General features: G+C 36.0%; 1 long non-coding RNA gene across 3 annotated transcripts; it reads left to right on the forward strand.

The window, feature by feature from the left end:
* Positions 1 to 695: 695 nt before the first annotated feature.
* Positions 696 to 11,638, forward strand: LOC123541397 (uncharacterized). 3 transcript variants are annotated; one of them, XR_008367616.1, is made up of 4 exons: positions 696 to 862; positions 5,505 to 5,696; positions 6,105 to 6,251; positions 8,680 to 11,638. It is a non-coding gene; the product is annotated as an uncharacterized LOC123541397 (long non-coding RNA). The 3 variants fall into 3 exon arrangements; XR_008367614.1 differs by having other exon boundaries at positions 6,135 to 6,251; positions 8,680 to 11,637; XR_008367615.1 differs by having other exon boundaries at positions 6,135 to 6,246; positions 8,680 to 11,637.
* Positions 11,639 to 22,117: the final 10,479 nt, after the last annotated feature.

Consider the following 22,117-nt stretch of genomic DNA (forward strand, 5'->3'; position numbering starts at 1 on the left):
AGATTTAGTGCGAACTATGCGAGATTTATCGTGAATTATGCGAGATTTAGTGCGCACTCTGCGAGGTTCAGTGCGCACTGCGAGATTTAGCGCGAACTATGCGAGATCTAGTGCGAAGTATGCGAGATTTATTGCGCACTCTGCGAGATTTAGTGCGCACTATGCGAGATTTAGTGGAACTATGCGAGATTTAGTGCGCACTCTGCGAGATAAAATGCGTACTGTGTAAGGTCTGGCGCGCACTACGTGATTTTTTTTTTAATTTAAAAATAACATCTTGTCGCTAGTCCGCCTAGTAGCTTACGAACAAATGATTTTGAAGACCTAATTATATTACTCTCATCAGATATTATTTGAGAAATGCTTTTATTCATGGATACAACTTTTTCTTTTTGTTTTCGCTTTTTGTTGATAACGTCACAACGGCATAATTATAGGTCATGCGGCAACTTATTAAAGAAGAAGTCTGTTGCTCAGTTTCAGAGGACTTCACTTATTGCTTTTTAAAATTAAACATTGATATGAAATGAATTATAATTTGGATATTGGCAAATGTTTTTCAGTATGAATGTTGCTACAAAAAGTGTACTGTTGAAAGCACTTAATGTTTTAAACGTAATCCTGACGCCTGATTTGTATATATTTATGTTTTTGTATGGAAAGATTTTATCGTTTTTCTGGTGTTCTAGGATGGTTAGATACTGCAGCCACGAGAATCAATGAAGCTAACGTTGCCAACGTTACTGACAGTGGACCCAGCATAAAGACGTATTACATCACAGCGTTATATTTTACGTTTACGTCACTGACGTCAATAGGATTCGGAAACGTGTCACCAAATACTAATGGAATTGACATGCCGGTAAGTTTTTACAGACTTTCTATGAATCAAGAGTTTAACTATAGTTAGTGTACCGGTGCTGACATTCGGAGATTTCCGTGAGATTACGTTATTCTCCGTGAGTGATTTCGGAATCCTTCTGCCATGATAGGTAATTCACAGTGAGGATGCGCGCCCGGATGTTGCCATTTAGAAATAAGATATTTTAGCTCACCTGAGCCGAAGGTTCATGGTGAGGTTTTGTGACCATCCGTCGTGTGACGTACGCGCGTGACATGTGTCGTCACGGTCCGTCAACATTTCTAAAATTAATCTTCTTCTTGAAAACCACTGGGCAGAATTACACCTAACTTCACAGGAATGATCCTTGGGTGCTGCCTTCAAAATTTAAAAAAAAAATGAATTCCTTGCAGAACTTTGGTTGCCATGGTAACCGAAAGGAAAAAATAGAAATAGTATTGTACAAAACCACAGGGTCTAGGGCTTTGATATCCGGTATGTAGCATCATCTTCAGCAAGACCAAGACCCCTAACTCCAAGGGCAAGGTCACACGTAGAAGTCAAAGGTTAACGGTGTGTTTTTGTGTCAAATTCATAACCCTATCAGTCACAAAGGGATTTTGTAATTACTTAGAACAAGTGTTCACCAAAATGAGACAACGTGTCATGCGAAAGAGCCGGATACCTAGCTCTAAGGCCAAGGCCACACTTAGAGGCCAAACGTTAGATACAAGAATGACTTTGTCCGGATCATTTCTTCTTAATGCATGGACGGATTTGATGTTACTTGGCACAATTGTTCATCATCATGAGACGGAGTGTTACGCGCAAGAACCAGGTCCGTAATTTAGAATAACTTCCGTTTGTTCATACTAAAAATGGTTGATCTTGTAACATATAATGACTGACTGTAGGGAAAAACCGAGACCGCTTTTCAGTAGTACAACATGCATGTTACGTCACATTTTGGGCTGTATTTTGACCTATCGCCACATGTTAAGGATTTCTGCGTAGACTTAGGATGTTGTTTTTAAATTAACTTCTCTTTGCTGTGAATAACTTGTATTGTTATTATATAAATATTGCATTCCTGAGAGGGTGATATAAAAATGTTCACCGCGAGATATATGAATATTGACCGAGGCGCCATCCGAGGTCTATATTCATATTTCGAGGGGTGAACATTTTTCATATCACCCTCTCAGGAATGCAATGTTTATTTTATTATACCGAAAGATTATAAGGGTCAAGGCATTTACTGGAAAATCAACATAGTAATTTATTTAACATTAAAAAGTAATTACTAACCTAATAATGAAGACAGAATTAAAGAGTCTTTACTTGTTAGCACTTATAATTTGTGGCGACTTTGCTGTGTAATAAGACTTTTTTGATAGATTGAATCGAGACGTTTATAGCTGACCCCTATATTTATTCTAATATTTTAACATTGCATCAGTCAGTAGCGTTTGAAAAACGGCGATAACTTTCTTTTTTTCTAAACGAAACATAAAAAGTAGTTAGATCATTTCCAAACTTATTGTGGTAGTTCACGGCTACTAAACGCTAGCGCCACCACCAAATTGTGGTGATAAGGAAAAGATCTATCGACATTTCCGTGGTGCAGCTATCGCCCGTTTCTACTTGTAAACAAGTGAGTAAAATTTATATTTTATTTTATATTTTTATTGGTAGAACTTTTTTTCGAAAATCGAAGAATGTAGTTCCGTGTAACAACACTTTAACAGCAGGTTGGCTGTAATGTCATTAAAATATGATGCAGATTGTGGTGCCAGGAGCTTTTCTCCCGAATCTTACAGTGACACATTTTCATATCGGTCAGTATTCGAGCACCATTCCGATGAATAGACACACTGTAAGAACATACCTGCGCATGCAAATGGTGTGGAAAAGAATTACACGTATTCCCGCACACCAAAGAATTACGAAAAACACAGTAAAAAGAAAAAACACCATTATTTTTGAAAGTGGTGGCGCTATCATTCTAGTGGTGGCGCTATACGGTAGTGGTGGCGTTGTTGTGTCTAATATATTCAATTTTAATGTATGAAAATCCCACAGCGGGGCTTTTCATGGTCGTTGAAATCGAGGACTTGAATTAATTGTAAAATTTCTGTCTGTTACAATGTAAATACGTGGGTCTTTCAATTTACGTGAGCGGTCTAGCGGTGCCACTTGAGATTATCATTTATCTTTACAATGTGATATATTTTGTGAAAAGATGCTTTGGAAGCATGGACTGAAACCGACACACATGACAGCTGACTCGGTTTGGTCGTGCATGAATTGAAATGAGATATATGCAAAATCCCTAACGTCTTCATTTTAAACAAAGGAAAGTATTTAATAAGACTACAAAAGTCCCAAGGGTCGGTGAGTATTTTGTTCTGTTTTTTTTCTTGTGTGTGTGTGTGCGTGTGTGTGCGTGTTCGGGTTTAACGTCTTTTTCAACAATTTTTCAGTCATATAAACGACGGTGTCGTCTTGTAGCAGTGAGCACAATGCCCAACTTTATAGTGCTGCCCCAAAGAATATCACGCCGTAGACACGTGGCATGATACCCCACCCAGTCACATTATACTGACACCGGGCTTACCAGTCCTAGCACTATCCTCTTTATGCTGAGCGCCAAGCAAGGAAGCTACTAGTACCTTTTTTTACGTCTTTGGTATGACGCGGCTGGGGCTCGAACCCACGACATCCCGCACTTGAAGCAGACGTTCTACCACTAGGCTACCGAGGCGTTTTTTTTTTTTTTTTTTTTTTTTTTTTTTTGACAATGTTTCATAAGGATAAATAAACTATGATCGTGTTTTTCTTTCTTTAATAACATAATTCCTTGCAGGAAAATTACCAATTAGAGAATATTGGTGTTTGTTTTGTTCCGGATGCGTCAGCAGTTCGTATTATTGAATGCCGTAACAGCGCCAGCACTACTGTATAGTGCCCGCACTACAGTTATAGCGCCGCCACTTTTAAAAATACTGGTATATTTCTTCTAACCGGAGATTCTATTATTCATGGTGTGTGCGTATATGATTATTTATCATTTCTACACCTTTTGCATGTACAGATATGTTCTTACAGTATGTCTATTCATCAGAATGGTGCTCGAATACTGGCCGATATAAAAATGTGTCACTGTCAGATTCGGGAGAAAAGCTCCTGGCGCCACAATTTGCATAATATTTTAATGAAATTACAGCCAACCTGTAGTTAAAGTGTTGTTACACGGAACTACATTCTCTGATTTCCGAAAAAGGTTCTATCAATAAAAATATAAGATGAAATATAAATTTTACTCACTTGTTTACAAGGAGAAACGGGCGATAGCTGCACCACGGAAATGTCGATAGCTCTTTTCCTTAGCACCACAATTTGGTGGTGGCGCTAGCGTTTAGTAGCCGTGTAGTTACGATTCAATATTTTATGAACAATTGTTTTCGAAATATTTTGCACGTAGCATAAAAAAGAAAATTCGGCCGTGTTCGCACATGCAAGAGCAGCAGAAAAGGGTAATTTAATCCTAAAGTATAATTATATAAGCGCCTCGTCTGAAAATTAATCGACTCACTCTTTTAATCAATGCAAAAGTATCAATCTCTCAACGGGTGATATGAAAAAATAATATCACAAGCGCAGAAAAACAAAATAACACTGTTGCGCATGTGATATGAAATTATGGATCATATCACCTGCGCAGAAATAGAAAATTACGATTTTGCGCATGTGATATAAAATCACTGGGGAATATGATATATTATTCAAGTTAAACTAATGGGAAATTTGCTTTGGACATTTATGTGAGGTATAATAATCTGTAATATTGACCACAGGGAAAAGTCAAGACCACTTTTCTTTGCCGGGTACGACACAGATTTCTTGTGGACTTTCAACATGTTCAAATCTATAAATACAGATATCAGCATTTGAAAGAATTCAGATCAGTGTATATCTTCAGACATTTTCAAACTTAATAATGTCTTCTGATATGCTATATAGATGTAACTTACATACGTTCTGTTAGTATGCTATATAGATGTAACTTACATACGTTCTGTTAGTATGCTATATAGATGTAACTTACATACGTTCTGTTAGTATGCTATATAGATGTAACTTACATACGTTCTGTTAGTATGTTGTCTCGTTATTTAGAAGATGCTGTGTTGACATGCAGTATGTTTTGTGAAAATGTTCCTAGACAGTAGACGGTGGTAACTCTGTTACATGCAGTATGTTTTGTGAAAATGTTCCTAGACAGTAGACGGTGGTAACTCTGTTACATGCAGTATGTTTTGTGAAAATGTTCCTAGACATTAGACGGTGGTAACTCTGTTTCATGCAGTAAGTTTTGTGAAAATGTTCCTAGACAGTAGACGGTGGTAACTCTGTTACATGCAGTATGTTTTGTGAAAATGTTCCTAGACAGTAGACGGTGGTAACTCTGTTACATGCAGTATGTTTTGTGAAAATGTTCCTAGGCAGTAGACGGTGGTAACTCTGTTACATGCAGTATGTTTTGTGAAAATGTTCCTAGACAGTAGACGGTGGTAACTCTGTTACATGCAGTATGTTTTGTGAAAATGTTCCTAGACAGTAGACGGTGGTAACTCTTTTACAAATTCTTGTTTCATTTTAGGTAAAGATGATATATTTGGTGGTGACTGCAGTGACGTGGAATGCTCTGAAAAATCGTTCTATTTTGTACGTGCCCTTAGTTACTGTGATATTGACAAGATAGAGTTACACGTGCTGAAAGAAACAATGGATATATAACCAGAATTTTCAAAAAGAATGAATGGGTAAAATACAAGTGACATTCAATTTTAAGGTAAGCATAAAGTAATATAATCCATCCTAGAAATGAACAAGTCTCAATTTCAAAATTGTTCCGAACTTTCAGAAAAAGTTTTTACAATCTTTGTTTTACATTCTAAAATAAATAAGGTATCACAGATGTAACAAACGCACCAGGACTATCATCTTTATCTCTATCATAGATATTTTGTTTAAAAGATATTTTTGGAACTGCTTTGATATATTGCACTTGACCTTTTCTAGACAATTTCTGACAACTTTTTCACACGATAAGGTCATTGAGGTATAAAGGTGAGGCTATGCCGAATGAACATATACTCGCGTTTTAGTTGACAGGAAGACAACGAGTGCTTCGCCTAATTACATTAGCATTTTCAACTTGATTTATTAAAAACCATAAGATACTTTTCATTCATTCAAGATGCTAAATTGTGATCTCTTTTGACAAAAGCTCGACGAATGGGACCACAGATCGGAGAAGATGAGCCGACGTCTAGGGCATTCGAATTTTCTCCGCTACCAGCAAGTAGTGGCATAGATACGGCGTTCAAAGACAGATCAGTGTAAAGTATAGACTTTTTTACAATCATTTACATTAATCAAAGTCTTTCATAATATTAATGATATATCTAAGCGTTGGTTACATACAAAACATTTGGAATTTTCAAAATTTTCTCAGTTGAAACACTGTGAACGATATAGCCACAACTGTTTTTGTTTTCGAATTGATTTATTAGGGACAGTAGATCTGAATTAAAAATTCTGTTTATTGAGTAAGGATATTAATGTGGACAAGTTAAAAGATTTGCCTCCCTTACACCAGGTGTCTTTAAAAGTACAAACAAGGTCTCAAGAATTATCTCCCTTATAAAGTACTGTTTTTCTCTTCTATTTAGTTTTGTGCTTTTTAACGTGGAAAAAGGCTTGAAATCATTTTATGGTCTAAATATAGAATTACTGATCGTAGTATAAGGCAACGAGTGCCATATCCGTATATAAAATGGCGATGTTTCGTCAGTTGAACATTCATAGCACTTTTAAATCCCCAGAGAAGTTATCTTGTATGTTCTTGACTAAATATCTTAGCTTTACCTTTAACCTTGTTATACAGACATGTTACAAAGATTTATAACATTATTGCTTTTGTTCCAGTGTTTGATTATAAATTGTGAACTTCAAAATAACGGGGTTGTTACCCTTAGCGGGCTTCAAAATAACGGAGTTGTTACCCCTAGCGGGCTTCAAAATAACGGGGTCTGGATTTTTCAACATTTTCTCAGTTGAAACACTGTGAACGATATAGCCACAACTGTTCTTGTTTTCGAATTGATTTATTAGGAACAGTAGATCTGAATTAAAAATTCTGTTTATTGAGTAACAGGGTTCATACGCGTCAGGGAAAAGTCAGGGAAAAATATTTTTTTTCAAGGTCAGGGAATTGTCAGGGAAATTTTGAAATTTGGAAAATGTCAGGAAAATGTCAGGGAATTTTCTGATCAGGTTAGGCAACAATTTGTAAAGGTTAAGGCAGTTTCTTCAAATATTTCCTTTTTCATGAAAGCTATCACACTTACAACAATTAAAGCATAATTTTAAATTATATGCATATATCTATATTCTACATATTTTTCAAATTCCAAATAGAAGAAACTGAAAGGGATTTGCACCCCTTACCTCCTGAGCAAATCTGGTGGTGGCTATATCTAATGATTCGATCCCCTTCTCTCCTGTATAGTGTCCATTACACATAGCCATTACTATATATACATACAAGGCTCCAATAACACAAACATATGGTCTTTATTTTACACAGTTTCAATATTTGAAGAAGGATGTTTTTGTGATACTGGTGCCTTGTGCATGTGGCTAGTGCTTGGTGCATGCAGTTCAGCTTTTTAACCTTTCAGGTGTGACTACTAACCACTAACAATGAGCAGGCAGACTAGATTTAATGACAATTCCATTTTAATGTAATTTAGTAAAGCTATGTTCAGAAAAACAGTTCGATTTGGCTAATATGTTCAGGTTTCCAAAAGTAATTGCTTTATTGTCTATTGGTCATAACATAATAAACATTTGTTTGTTTGAAACAGTGTATTTGATTACTTTTTAATGCATGATGATTCATGTCATTTTGCTTGCCAATGTGTTTTGTATAATCACCAGCTCCATATCCAGTTGATTTGGAATAAACAAACAAAATATTAAACAATGTAAATGTTTGTCAAAAAAGGAGGTAAGCTGTAGGGGTGGTGGAGGCCAACATTCTATTTTTCATTTAAAATTGAACCACTAAATGTACACATTTTAAGATAACAAAAGTCATACTAGGTGACTTGGTTTGTATCGTACCGAACCAAAAAGTCAGGGAAAAATGCTTTCATGTCAGGGAAAAGTCAGGGAAATGTCAGGGAATTTTGTCTGAAAGAATGTGTATGAACCATGAGTAAGGATATTAATGTGGACAAGTTAAAAGATTTGCCTCCCTTACACCAGGTGTCTTTAAAAGTACAAACAAGGTCTCAAGAATTATCTCCCTTATAAAGTACTGTTTTTCTCTTCTATTTAGTTTTGTGCTTTTAACGTGGAAGAAGGCTTGAAATCATTTTATGGTCTAATAATAGAATTACTGAATTGTAGTATAAGGCAACGAGTGCCATATCCGTATATAAAATGGCGATGTTTCGTCAGTTGAACATTCATAGCACTTTTAAATCCCCAGAGAAGTTATCTTGTATGTTCTTGACTAAATATCTTAGCTTTACCTTTAACCTTGTTATACAGACATGTTACAAAGATTTATAAAATTACTGATTTTGTGCCAGTGTTTAATTATAAATTGTGAACTTCAAAATAACGGGGTTGTTACCCTTAGCGGGCTTCAAAATAAAAAATGTATAATAATGTCCCTTTCCTTCTCATAAATGTAACGCGAGAAGGAATATTGGACACTTTATTCAATTTGACTAAATAAATAAGAATCTTTTGTTTTTCAGCAAGACGAACAGTTGACGGATGTTTCATTTCTTCATCAAATTCCAGCCGGGACGTCAAGGCTACAGTGTGTTTTCGGTGTATCTATAAGGTCATTCTTGGAAACATCTGACAGTTGAGCGCCCTCTGGTAGTCGGCGCATTTCCAGCTTTAAGCGCCCTCTGGTAGTCGGTGCATTTCCGGGAAGCTGGTGATACAGCGCCATCTGGAAAAAATGAAACAGATGTCACTGTCTAACCCCGAGGAAATCGACATGGATTTTTAAGATCTACATGTTCCTTGTTGATGAAATTTCATGTAACATGGTGCTGCCTTCCAGCCGCATTGAAATTATAAAAATGAGATTAGTATTTTGTATTTTCACATCCTAAATGAAATTCAGTGGCGTTAAAGACACGCCTAAAAATAAATGTCTTCTTTTGTATTTCAATGATGGTAATAATACCTAATGCATGAAAGATATTAGATATACAAGAATTTAGTTTCAAATTGACATTGACTTTATATTAAGACAAGACAATATGTTAAATGTCTTAATAATTTATTTTATTATATACCTATATCAATTCTGTAAAAAATCGGCTTGTATTTCACAATCAGATATGAACAGACAGACAAAAATTCCGTATTGTACCTTTTAAATTCCGTATTGTACCTTCCGTATTGTATGCTGCAGGACTATTTTCATAAATATGCATGACCCGACACATTTCTATAAATAGCGCACATAAAAACTTCACTAAGTTCGATTTAATATCGATAAACATTGAAGGTTTCGTTCAAGAACAAAACAAGAATCAAAATGGTAAAGGTATATAATAAAAGGGTCATTATAACAGTAGCTATAGATATGGGACTTTGTATTCGGCTTTCGTGGATTTTGCAAGGTCGGCGATCTAGCCTAATCCACTCGAGCCGAATAATGCATCCTAGATCAATCTACTGTTATAATAACCCTATTGTATTCTTAAAACTTTGCTGAAAAGAGATTGTCTGAATAAGTTTGCAGATGAAGTTTTGAAAAACACATTTATTGCGGAAGGACCTCAATATTGTCCAGCTGAAAACTTGTAGTATAGCTGTATATTACTGTATTATAAGAATGCTTTTCATGAAATTTTTGTGGGTGAAAAAAGTAGGTCACTAAGTCGTGGTGAGACTTTAAGATATCCTTGAAATCACGTAAAACTGTTGAAATATAACACTGATGAATAGAAAGTGTCTTTTTCTCCTTTTAACGTTTATTTACCAAAACAAAACTTACAATTGTACAGTCCATAAAATAAACAAACGTGTTTGTATACATGGACGGATCCAAACGGAAGGGAAAGAAGCATTTATATAAATATTCCGATGGCAAAATACAATACATATCCGTAGCCCTGACCAACCTATAAACCGGGCAAGTCTATTTTATAAGTACATCAACACGGCTGACCCATTTAAACGAGCTCAGTCCATAAAATAAACAAACGTGTTTGTAAACATGGACGGATCCAAACGAAAGAGGAAGAAGCATTTCATAGAAATATTTCAATGGCAAAATACAATACATATCCATAGACCTAACCACCCTATGAAACGGGCCAGTCTATTTTATAAGTGCAAGAACACGGCTGACCCATTTAAACGAGCTGTAGTTGTGTTATGTGACATTTTGTTTCAAACATTTTTTAAAGTAAACAATATTTCATCAAAATTGAAGCGCTATATTGGATGCGTACCTGACGCTGAATATCTCGTCGACGTGACGTCAAGTGAACATAATATCGTTGTGATGATTTAATAAGCATTGGTAGTCATATGGGAATAAACTATTTAGTCTCAAATCGGAGACAAGTTTATGAAATTGCCCGGAAAACTGATTATACAAACCAATTCAATATGTCGTCAATGTTGTCGTAAATTATCATAATCTTCTGGTAAGACGTTTTTATTGCATACTTGAGAGATATCACAGCCAGTGGTTTGTCGCTGAATACAATCATTAAGTTTTTTGATGTTTTTGATTGATGTTTTATTTTTTTTGTGTTCAAGTGGAAATTATAAATCATTTCTTTTTTCTTTTTAGATATATATTATCTTTTAGAAATTTTCGGCGAAATGAACGACAAAATAAGATATTAGCAATTCTTGACCAGCAAGCGGGGATAATATAAATATGCCTGAACTCTCCCGTCTTTCCCTAGGGGAAATTTTTGTCTAACATAGCGTGTTGTAGGTGACGTCACATAATATTGGCACCAAATCTATAGATCTATGTGACCATGATCTATTTTGAGCCTGATGGGCAAGAAGTATGATATTACACGCCCGCCTGTATAAAACTGTTTTTTTCCTAACCCTCGGGACATCTTGGATAAAGACACATCGCTAACGCTCATTTTGTCTTTCCAAACTGACTCTCGGGTAGTGAAAAACACATAAATGTTGCACTGGTAGATATGTAAGATCCTTATAATCTGTAAACCGCCCTAGCAATTCATTACTAATTTGCAGATCCATTTTATTTTGCTTGAACTTAAACAAAAAAAATCTTATTTCATATTTCATTCCGTTTGTAAACAGGATTATATTATAATTTTCACATATTTTGTTGCATTTAACTTTGAAATCAGCTACGTGACTTTAATATATGGAACAACAGTTTTACTGTAACGTCATTTAGGAAATGTTCTCCCTGACTACATGAGGACGTCGTTAAAACAGCGGCCCGTTTAAAGGAATAAGGTCAGTCATATGGTCGAAAATGTTCTTCCGTGGTAAATCGAAAGAAGTCCAAAGCGCAATTCGTGTATTCAATCACACGCTTTCACTGCTAGAATACAATCTGCATGTTTTTTAATGTGTATACCCCATATGGTCAGTTTTGTACATCACTAGGACCTCTTCAGTCGTCTATTCTCTTTTCATTTTTTTGTGTGTATTTATGATAGAACTTGTATGAGAAATTGATGTAGAAAGAAACGTATTCAATAAAGATACATTAAGACGACATGAAGTTGTCACTTTAATATGAAACAATGAAGGATTTGAATTACCGACCTTCAACCTTACAGATCAGATATTTTGAAAATTAACTCAAAGATGATTTAAATCGCGCAAAGATGTACGATAAGCAGCAAGGGCTATCTGAAAAAGCATAGACAATTCAAATTGATTATTTTTTTCAAGGAAGGCATGTAACGACTACAATCAGTTCTCTGTGGTCAGAATCGATGCCGCCGACTTACTCGATCACCGGCGACAATCGGAACACCTCTGATAGATAGTACTGAGCAGTGAGGGAGAAGCCAGAGAAAAGTGATAACATCTGAGGTACTAGCAGGTCTGTAATACAATCTTGAGATATTTACTAAATGAATAGAACCTTCATTTGCGAACTCCTTTGTTTTCTTTGAAATGGAAGGACTAATTAATGCTTGGTGGAATTTTCAATCAACTGATCAACTCCTTGGAACGACAGTATGGCACATAGTGTTATGTAAAAAGCGTCTTCTCATTAGTAGTCTGCCTAAAGCTTAACGCACCAGGTCAGCGAATGTGCTTTTCAATAACTCAGAAACGAGACAAAACGAATCATGTTACGTAAATTGTCTTCTGCAACACCCAAGAAATGGCGGGAAATGTAACAAACAAGCCAAACGTATCATACTAACATCTGTTACAGTAATTTGTATCTGAATTGTAGCTCCTGGGAAAATATTTGATATTATTATAGCCGTTAAAAGGCCATTAAGGCTGACGATGGTGCAGTGTGCATCAATCGCCGTAATCATAAAAGTCCCAAATGTTAGGAGCGTTCTGACGTTGACGTCTTGTTGTAACATCATTATGGCCGTTGAAAGGTTGCTAATTTGTTTTTTTTGATCAATACTAAAATGATGTTTACACTGTTGATGAAAAAGCAATACAAAGGATACTAGATTTTGGAAAGTTTGAAAACACAAAGATAAATATGAAGAAAAGGTACATAATGAAAAAGTAAATAAACATACTGGCCGTGATGGCAGACTTTTTAAAATGACTCTAGAGCAATTATTACACTTGATGTGTCATTATGGCATGAAGAAATTATCTAGACGTATATGAACCCCTTATTTATGCGAGGGTCTTTTCATCTTGCTTTTTTAGATGAGTTGAAATAATAATAATTATAATTCGCGGTTCTGTCCATTATAATATATGAAATTAATGAACAAAGACACGAATATATCATTTTTTACCACACATAAACTCTTTGCAGAAACATCAACTTAGAGTTTCTTTTTTATAGACATCACGTCGACCAACGTCTTCTGCACTGAAAATGAGGCCAGCTTAAAAATATTTCCGTGTCGCAGAAGTCAAAATAGATTCCGCCAATGGAGTGATTTATTTTATATAATTTTGTATAGGAAAATCGTTTTTTTTTCTAACACCTGAGGAGCAAGAGCTCAGCGATGTGACATATACAATCCTGTAAAGTTCCTCTATCTGTTTCTGATTGTTTGTTTTGGGTTCAAGGCCGTTTTTCAACAGAATTTCGGTCATGTAACGGCGGGCAGTTAACCTAACCAGTGTTCCTAGATTCTGTACCAGTCCACGCCTGTACTCCGCAAGTAACTGCCAACTTCCCCACAGACACAATGGCTTTTATCAAATCGTCACGGGGAACATACGCCCCGCCCGGGAATTGAACTCACGACACCGCAATTCGTAGACCGACGCTCTCTCTACTGAGACAACCCCCCCCCCCCCCCACCCCCGTAGATCTTCTGTTTTGAGGATAAGATGTATGAGTCAAATGTTTAAAGTTGCAGGAATGACGACAGACGTAAGTCGATAGACGTCGAACAATCCACATGTACAAAGTTCAGGTGAGCTTAAAATGAATCGAATTGTCATGAAAGAATTCTGTTTTTATTTAAAGTTGCAACATGATAAACGTTTCGGCATTTGATATTGTCAAACACCACGTGTTCTCAACAGAAGCTAAGAACCGTACAAGACTAAGTATCATGTTGAAAATAATGCCGATCGCCGGACCTAAATTTGTGTGACTGACGGATCTTGGAAAAAGCAGAAGCCCCCGTCCTCCGGTGAAACACATTGAAAGGAATACCAGAGATCACAGAGTGATCTTGGCGCCCACCAATGTGCCATTTTTGAGTGTTCCAAATTTCAAGACTTATTGACTACCTCAAGGTCAAATTTCATTTCCGTACACAACACTGTGCATGTGGTCCAAATTCAAAAGCTGTAGCTTGAGAAATGTGAAAGCAGGTCACTAGGTCAATGTCAAGGTCAAAGTTTGTTTCAGTACACAATCCTATGCATGTGGTCTAAGTTTGAAGCATGTAGCTACAGAAATGTGAAAGTAGGTCACTAGGTCAATCTTAAGGTCAAAGTTCATTTCGGTACACAAAACTATGCAAGTGGTCCAAATTTGAAGGCTGTAGCTTGAGAAATGTAAAAGTAGGTCACTAGGTCAAAATCGAGGTCAAATTCTATTTCGGAATACAAAACTATGCATGTGGTCCAAATTTGAAGCCTGTACCTTCAAAAATGTGAAAGTAGGTCACTAGGTCAATGTAAAGGTCGAAGTTCATTTCGGTACACAAAACTATGCATGTGGTCCAAATTTGAAGGCTATAGCTTGAAAAATGTAAAAGTAGGTCACTAGGTCAAAATCAAGGTCAAATTTTATTTCAGAATACAAAACTATGCATGTGGTCCAAATTTGAAGCCTGTACCTTAAAAATGTGAAAGTAGGTCACTAGGTCAATGTAAAGGTCAAAGTTCATGTCGGTACACAAAACTATGCAAGTGGTCCAAATTTGAAGGATGTAGCTTGAGAAATGTAAAAGTAGGTCACTAGGTCAAAATAAAGGTCAAATTTTATTTCAGAATACAAAACTATGCATGTGGTCCAAATTTGAAGCCTGTACCTTAAAAATGTGAAAGTAGGTCACTAGGTCAATGTAAAGGTCATAGTTCATTTCGGTACACAAAACTATGCAAGTGGTCCAAATTTGAAGGCTGTAGCTTGAGAAATGTAAAAGTAGGTCACTAGGTCAAAATCATGGTCAAATTTTATTTCGGAATACAAAACTATGCATGTGGTCCAAATTTGAAGCCTGTACCTTAAAAATGTGAAAGTAGGTCACTAGGTCAATGTGAAGGTCAAAGTTTTTTTCCGGCACACAAAACTATGCATGTGGTCCAAATTTGAAGGCTGTAGCTTGAGAAATGTGAAAGTAGGTCACTAGGTCAAAATAAATGTCAAATTTCATTTTGAAACACGGAACTATGCATATGGTCCAAATTTGACGCCTGTACCTTCAAAAATGTGAAAGTAGGTCACTAGGTCAAAATCAAGGTCAAAGTTTTTCCAGTGCACAAAACTATGCATGTGGTCCAAATTTGAAGGCTGTAGCTACAGAAATGTGAAAGTAGGTCACTAGGTCAAAATCAAGGTCAACTCATGTCAAGGTTCATCTTGCCACTCAAAAATATACAAGAGGTCCAAATTTGAAGGCTGTAGCTACAGAAATGTGAAAGTAGGTCACTAGGTCAAAATCAAGGTCAACTCGTGTCAAGGTTCATCTTGCCACTCAAAAATATACATGTGGTCCAAATTTTTGAATGTTTTAGTTATTGACAAGAACATTTTAAAAGCTTTTCCCTATATAAGTCTATATGAACCATGTGACCCCCGGGGCGGGGCCATTTTTGACCCTAGGACGATAATTTGAAAAAACTTGGTAGAGAACCACTAGATGATGCTACATTACAAGTATCAAAGCCTTAGGCTTTGTGGTTTGGACAAGAAGATTTTCAAAGTTTTTCCTTATGTAAGTCTATGTAAACCATATGACCCCCAGGGCGGGGCCATATTTGACCCTAGGGGTATAATATGAACAATCTTAGTTGAAGACCTCTAGATGATGTCACATACAAAATATCAAAGCCCTAGGCCCTGTGGTTTTGGACAAGAGGTTATTCAAAGTTTTTCCCTATATAAGTCATTATAAACTATGTGACCCCCAGGGCGGGGCCATATTTGACCCCAGAGAAATAATTTGAATCATCTTGGTAGAGGACCACTAGCTGATGCTTCAAACCAAATATCAAAGCCCTAGGCTCTGTAGGACCACATTCGTAACAGATCGCATTTGTAACAGGTGTTACAAATGCGATCGCATATGTAACAGGTGTTACGAATGAGATCGCATATGTAACAGAAATCAAGCACATTTGTAACAATTTTTGAGACAAATGTGATCGATGCCGATTTTTGATGTGACATCTGATCACATTTGTCACATGTCATTTTCAATCGGAAAAATGAACAAAAAAGTGCATTTTTACATCTGAAACACATTTGTAACATGTTTTAGCTCACTTGTACGAAGTGACAAAGTAAGCTGTTGTGATCATCTTTTGTACGTCGTCCGTCGTCCGGCCGTCCGTCCGTTCACATTTTTCTTGTGAATACGATAGAGACAACATTTATTATTTGATTTTGACAAAACTTGCACAAACTTATATATACCTATGATATCTCAGTTCCTTTCAAAAACCAACCATATCACCTTATTCGTCTTAGAGATATAGTCCCAGAGATGGCAATAATTACTGATTTTAGCCTTCAGAACGCGATAGAGACCATATTTTTTGTTTATTTTGACTAAACTTGCACACAACTTATATATCTATAAGATCTCGGTTCCTTTCAAAAACAACCGCATTGCATCATTTGACTTGGAAATACGGCCCCTGAATTGGCAAAACAATACTGTTTTTATCCTTGTCAACACAATGGAGACTACATTTGTTATTTAATTTTTATTAAACTTATGAACGATCTCACTTCCTTTAATAACGGCCATATCGCGCCATTCGTCTCGGAGTTATGGCTGAAATGGCAAAATTTGCTTATTTTAGTCTTGTGAAGACAAGACCATATTTATTATTTCATTTTGACCAAACTTGTATAGAAGTTATATATCTATAACATCTCGGTTCCTTGCGAAAACCAGCTATATAGCACCATTTGTCCTGGAGTTATGGCCCTTGAAATGACAAAATTTACTGACTTTAGCATTGTAAGCATGACAGAGATCACATTTGTTATTTGATTTTGACCAAACTTGCATTGAAATATTATATCATTAAAATCTTGCTTTTTTTCCTCGAAGAGTAGCCACATCACACTATTTGTCTTAGAGTTAGGGCCCCTGAAAAGGCAAATATCGCAGATTTAATAACATGTATAATGTAGTATTACTCATGTGAGCGATAGTGGGTCATGACGACCCTTTTGTTGATTAGAGGGATATTTCCGGTCAGGTTAATATCTTGGTACAGGTTTGTTATCTGGCAATTAAACTTGGCAAGAATACAGTTGTCATGACTGGTCTGTTCATAGTACCATGGTACTACATGTACATATCACTTATAAATTTCCCATATCGGTTTTGGTTTGTAAGATTTCATTTTTTACTAAATGCATAGAATATGTATGATTAAAGGGGAAGATGCACACCACATGCAATCCCTGTTCAACTTTTATAATCGGTAAATCGCTGGTTGTATCGCTTCAACAACAAATAAAATGCACTAAAATCAAGATCAAGGCATTCTCAGCTAACATAGAAGTCTTGTAAAAGCTTGTTCCGTAGAACACCGGGTATATATACATTTATGTATACTTTAAAATAGTGACTAGCTTGACTATTCTTAGACTGCTCATGGTTATTGTTCTGATCCTGATTTCGTCGGCGTCCGCGGGTTCGCTGCAAGATAGGTTTTTCGTTTTCGTTTTGTTTATCTTTGTCAATTCGCATTGCTTTAAACATCAAAAATAAAAAAAAACTTAAACTGACGACAATGATACATCAAATGAAATATGTCCCATTTAAAACCCTGACGTGAACTCTATTGGATTATATTTAATAAGAGAGTTTTCTTGCCAGGCCTGGTGTCTGCATTCGGGCCGGAATTTCCAGAGATAATGTGTTTCTCATCCACCCAGTTTAGACTTTACGTGTATCGGTGCGTTTTACCAGACCCGTAAACGAACGTACGAGTGTAAACTCGTATATGAGCCAGGGTATAATTTCAATTGAAATTAATGGGAAGAACTAACCATCGGCTAGAGTGTCAAGGGACGAACGTTCGAGACCGGGTGAAAGCTACTCGTATCTGTTGCGATTTTCCCCTATCGGTGCTGTTTCAAGCTGGAAGTTGTCTGTTACTAACAAAGATACTGTTGTACTGATTTTAATATTATTGACATTTTATTTCATTATCATCATCATCATCTTCATAATCATCATCATCATCTTGGACTGGTCCGTTGTAGGATCAATGGTAAGATTATAACTGCCCTAAACTGTATTACCTAAATACTGTTGAAAACAGGCGCTCTGAATCCAACAAACAAACATAATATTCATCAAAACCATTCTACAGGGTGCCAACCTTTGAGACGTTTGCAGTAATAAGTGTAATATGATCACTACAGATTGTCACTAAATGGTGGTTATTTGTACTAAAGTATTTGGAAATCTGACTAAAGCGAGTTATGATCTGGACACAAACGTATATATTACAACAAAATAACAAAACAAATCTTAGTTAAAAGCTGTGACCTTGATCTTGGATATAGCAACATGGATCATGATCGCAACAAACCTTCTATCCATGCTGATCATTGTACCAAATAATTTGAAATCTAATTATGCATGGGCAAGTTATACCAAGGACAAGAACCTATATATGACTGCACGAACGCACAAACTCCGCTATTTCACGGCGGGATTATAATAAAAGAAGGCTATTACCTCTGGGCGGGCTCGGGGGGTGGGGGAATAAAAATTTTAAAGTGAAATTTTCTTAAAACCAAAAGACTTTGTCCCACACAAACGGCCCTGCTTAAGGCTAACGATTTCCGCCATGCAAGTTATATAAAATTTTGCCCACAAAATAGCAATTCCTGTTTGTCACCCAACTTGAAACACCGGGGAAAACGAAAGATAGACCATTTTGACCCAGGGGGTTCAAACCCCGTCCCGACCGGAGGTCACATTTCAGCGTCGAGGAAACGTAAAGACTGAAGTTGAATCATTTAAGTTGGGGGGGCAGGGGATGCAGAAATATAAAAAAAAATTGGCCACTCCGGGAAATTGGCACGGACTTTTTTTTCGGAATTTTTTCCGGGGAAAGTCTATTTTCGGGCGCCCTGTGCTTTACAAAAAATTTAGGGTCAAAAATTCCAATTTTCAGTGAATAACCCTTTCTTGAAAAAAACAGGAACGGTGTGTTCCCGTGATCAGACGCGTGATGTGCAGGCTGTCGTGCTTTTTTGGGGCCCCCAAAAAAGGTTGCAAAGCCTCGAAGATTCCAAAGGGCCCCTTTTTTTCGTATGCCTCAAAATTTATGCGTCGATGACACGAACTTGTGATGGTGTTTTGGGGCAGTCATTAAGTGTTGCGATGGCATCGACGTTTGAACATTTGCGTAAAAAACTCAAACGATACTAGTGCTTTTTCATGTAAACCCCCCTGTTGGACAAACACATCGAACATTTTTTACCTTTCGAGCATCGCATACGTACGAAACTGTTACAAAGTGTCTTTACGAATGTGGCCTAAAAGGGCTCTGGTTTTGGATAGAAGGGTTTTAAAATTTTTTCCCAATAAATCTAAAAAAATAAGAAATAAACAAAGGCCTAATCACTAAAAAGGGTTGAACCCTCGTTTTTTCGGGGGGACACAACTGGGGTACCAATACATCACTGAAAAAGTTTTGGTCAAAATCCCCCCAGTAGTTTCTGAGGAGATGCAAACAAAATTTTTAAACGGAAGGACGGACGAGGGGCCCGGGCAAGTGTTTTAATAGCCCACCATCTGATGTGGGGGGCTAAAAAATACTTTTTCAAAAGCGCAGCTCCTAAAACAAGACATCTACCCTGAAAAGAAACAGTGCCTTGCGGGGAATAAAATACCCTCTACCACCAAAATCAGTGTCCTTGGGGATAAAACAGATACAATAAAGTAAAACGCAGTCAAAATCTTTAAACTCTATTTTTATTTCATATTTTTTATAGTTTTGGAAAAAAATACTTAAAAATTTTGATATTTCTTTTGGGAACATAAACCTTTACAAGGTCTGCAAAAAATAGTCATGAAAAGAAATAACAAGCACCCCCGATTGAAATAAAAAAGTGTTTGGGAAAAATCATTTACTTTCATGAATATTACACAACATGATACAGCAGGGCCCGGCTTTTAAAATGCTTATGACGAAAAATAATTGTTTTAAACCGGCCCGACAAAAAAGGAGATGGAGATTTTGTAAAGATAATGTATATTCTTTAAATGTACAATAAGGGGCTTATTCTTAAAGGTAGAATCCAACTCGTTCAAACCCCAGTACTGAACCCCGCGCTGATTTGTTATTCTTTTTTAAACACGTCCATCATAAATGTAGACATCAGATAAATGTTGTGATAGCATTTTAAATGGAAAATAGGTATGGGCATAAGACACAGATCAACAAAAAACCTTTTAAAATAAAAAAATTTAAGGGGAACAAAACTATGTTAAAGTATTAAACATAACATGCATGGATCATATAACTTGTACCAATAATCAAAATAACAGCAGGGGAAGGTAATATCCGCCAAATAAATTGCTAAAATCCCACAGTCTTTGGGAGACTGGTGATTAAAATTTTCCTGCCCTAAATAAAAAACTTCTATCTGGTTAAATTGAATGTTGCAATTCGACACCACAATGAAATTACCAAATTTCAAATAGGTTTTAAGTTCAAAAACGCTTTGGAACGAAGGTAAATGTATTTATTTCCAAGAAAAAAATAGAGTATTGGCAATATTTTTTGCAGAGCGAAATTTGTGCCCTTTTTAAAACATTTTGTATGGAAATTTTGTGCAAAGAAAAGAAAAATCTATTTGAAATGGGAACATAAACAGAAGGACATAATTTTTAATAGGTTATAACCCAATTTGTACTGGTAATCCCAAAAGTTCTGCGCAAAAAAATTTTGCGCGACTTTAGAGCGAATACTTCCGCGAAAGAACGTAAAATACCCCTTATTTTATTACTCTCCCTGACTGAGTCCCCCCTGTATTTTTATTAGAAAATTATCATAAACGGGAATAAAAAAACAGCATTTGAAAAATATAAAACCCTTTTTTTTTTAAGTTGCAACTTTCAAGTTAACAAGGGGTCAAGATCCCCGGTCGTCACCTGGAAACACACCATAATACACCATAACAGGAAAACATGTTTGACTAGTGTTTCAGGGAAAAAAAATGTTCTCCCAAATTTAAATTTTAAAAATTTGGAGCAAAAACAAGTATTTTTCCTTGATTTGACATTGACCTAGTTTTTGACCCAATGACTCATATTCGAACTTGACCTAGATTTATAAAGGGCATCATCTACAAAATTTCTTTAAGATCAGTTGAAAAAAAACACCTCTATCATATACACGGGGTTTTTTTTTGGGTTTTAACCTAGTGACCTACTTTTTAATACAGATGACCCATATTAAAAATTCAACCTGTTTTCTCAAGGCAATCATTCTGTTTTCTTTCGAAGATCATTTAAAAAAAAAAAACGGCCTCACGATACAAAGGTTTTCCTTTGTTTTGACATAATATATTTTTGACCCCAGATACCCAATTTAAACTGACCTAAAATTTCATCAAGACAATCATTCTGACCAAATTTCTGAAGATAAATTTAAAAAAAAAAACAGCCTCATTGCTAACAAGGTTTTTCTTTGATTCCCTAGTACCTATTTTTTAAAAAACCCAGAGGGCCAAATAATCAAACTCAACCAAATTTTTTTAAAAAGAAAATCATTTGACCAAATTTCATAAAAAATCAATTGAAAAATAACCCTTTATTGTACACAAGGTTTTTTCTTTGATTTCCCAGTGACCTATTTTTTTGGGACCCAGATGACCCTTTTTCAAACTCGACCCTAGATTTCACAAGTTTATTATTCTGACCAAAATTCATGGATTAATAAAAAAAAAAAAACTGCCTCACGCATACTAAGGTTTTTTTTTGACTTGATATTGTGACCAGTTTTTTACCCCCAGATACCCTTTTTTCGAACTGGGGCCCAGATTTCATAAAGGTATTATTTCGGACCAAAATTCATGAAATTAATTGAAAAATACACCTTTTTCCTACCAAGGTTTTTCTTTGATTTGATCTAGTGACCAGTTTTTTTCCTCAAGACCCTTTTTCAAATCGCCTAGATTTCATCTTAATCATTCTGCCCATAATTCATGACGATTAAATTTGAAAAATACACCCTCATCGCATACACAAGGTTTTTCTTTGATTTAATCTGTGACCATTTTTTTGACCCCAGTAACCCATTTTCGAACTCACCCTAGATTTCATCAGGATAATC

The sequence above is a fragment of the Mercenaria mercenaria genome, chromosome 16 (genome assembly GCF_021730395.1).
Source record: "Mercenaria mercenaria strain notata chromosome 16, MADL_Memer_1, whole genome shotgun sequence".
Taxonomy (NCBI): domain Eukaryota; kingdom Metazoa; phylum Mollusca; class Bivalvia; order Venerida; family Veneridae; genus Mercenaria; species Mercenaria mercenaria.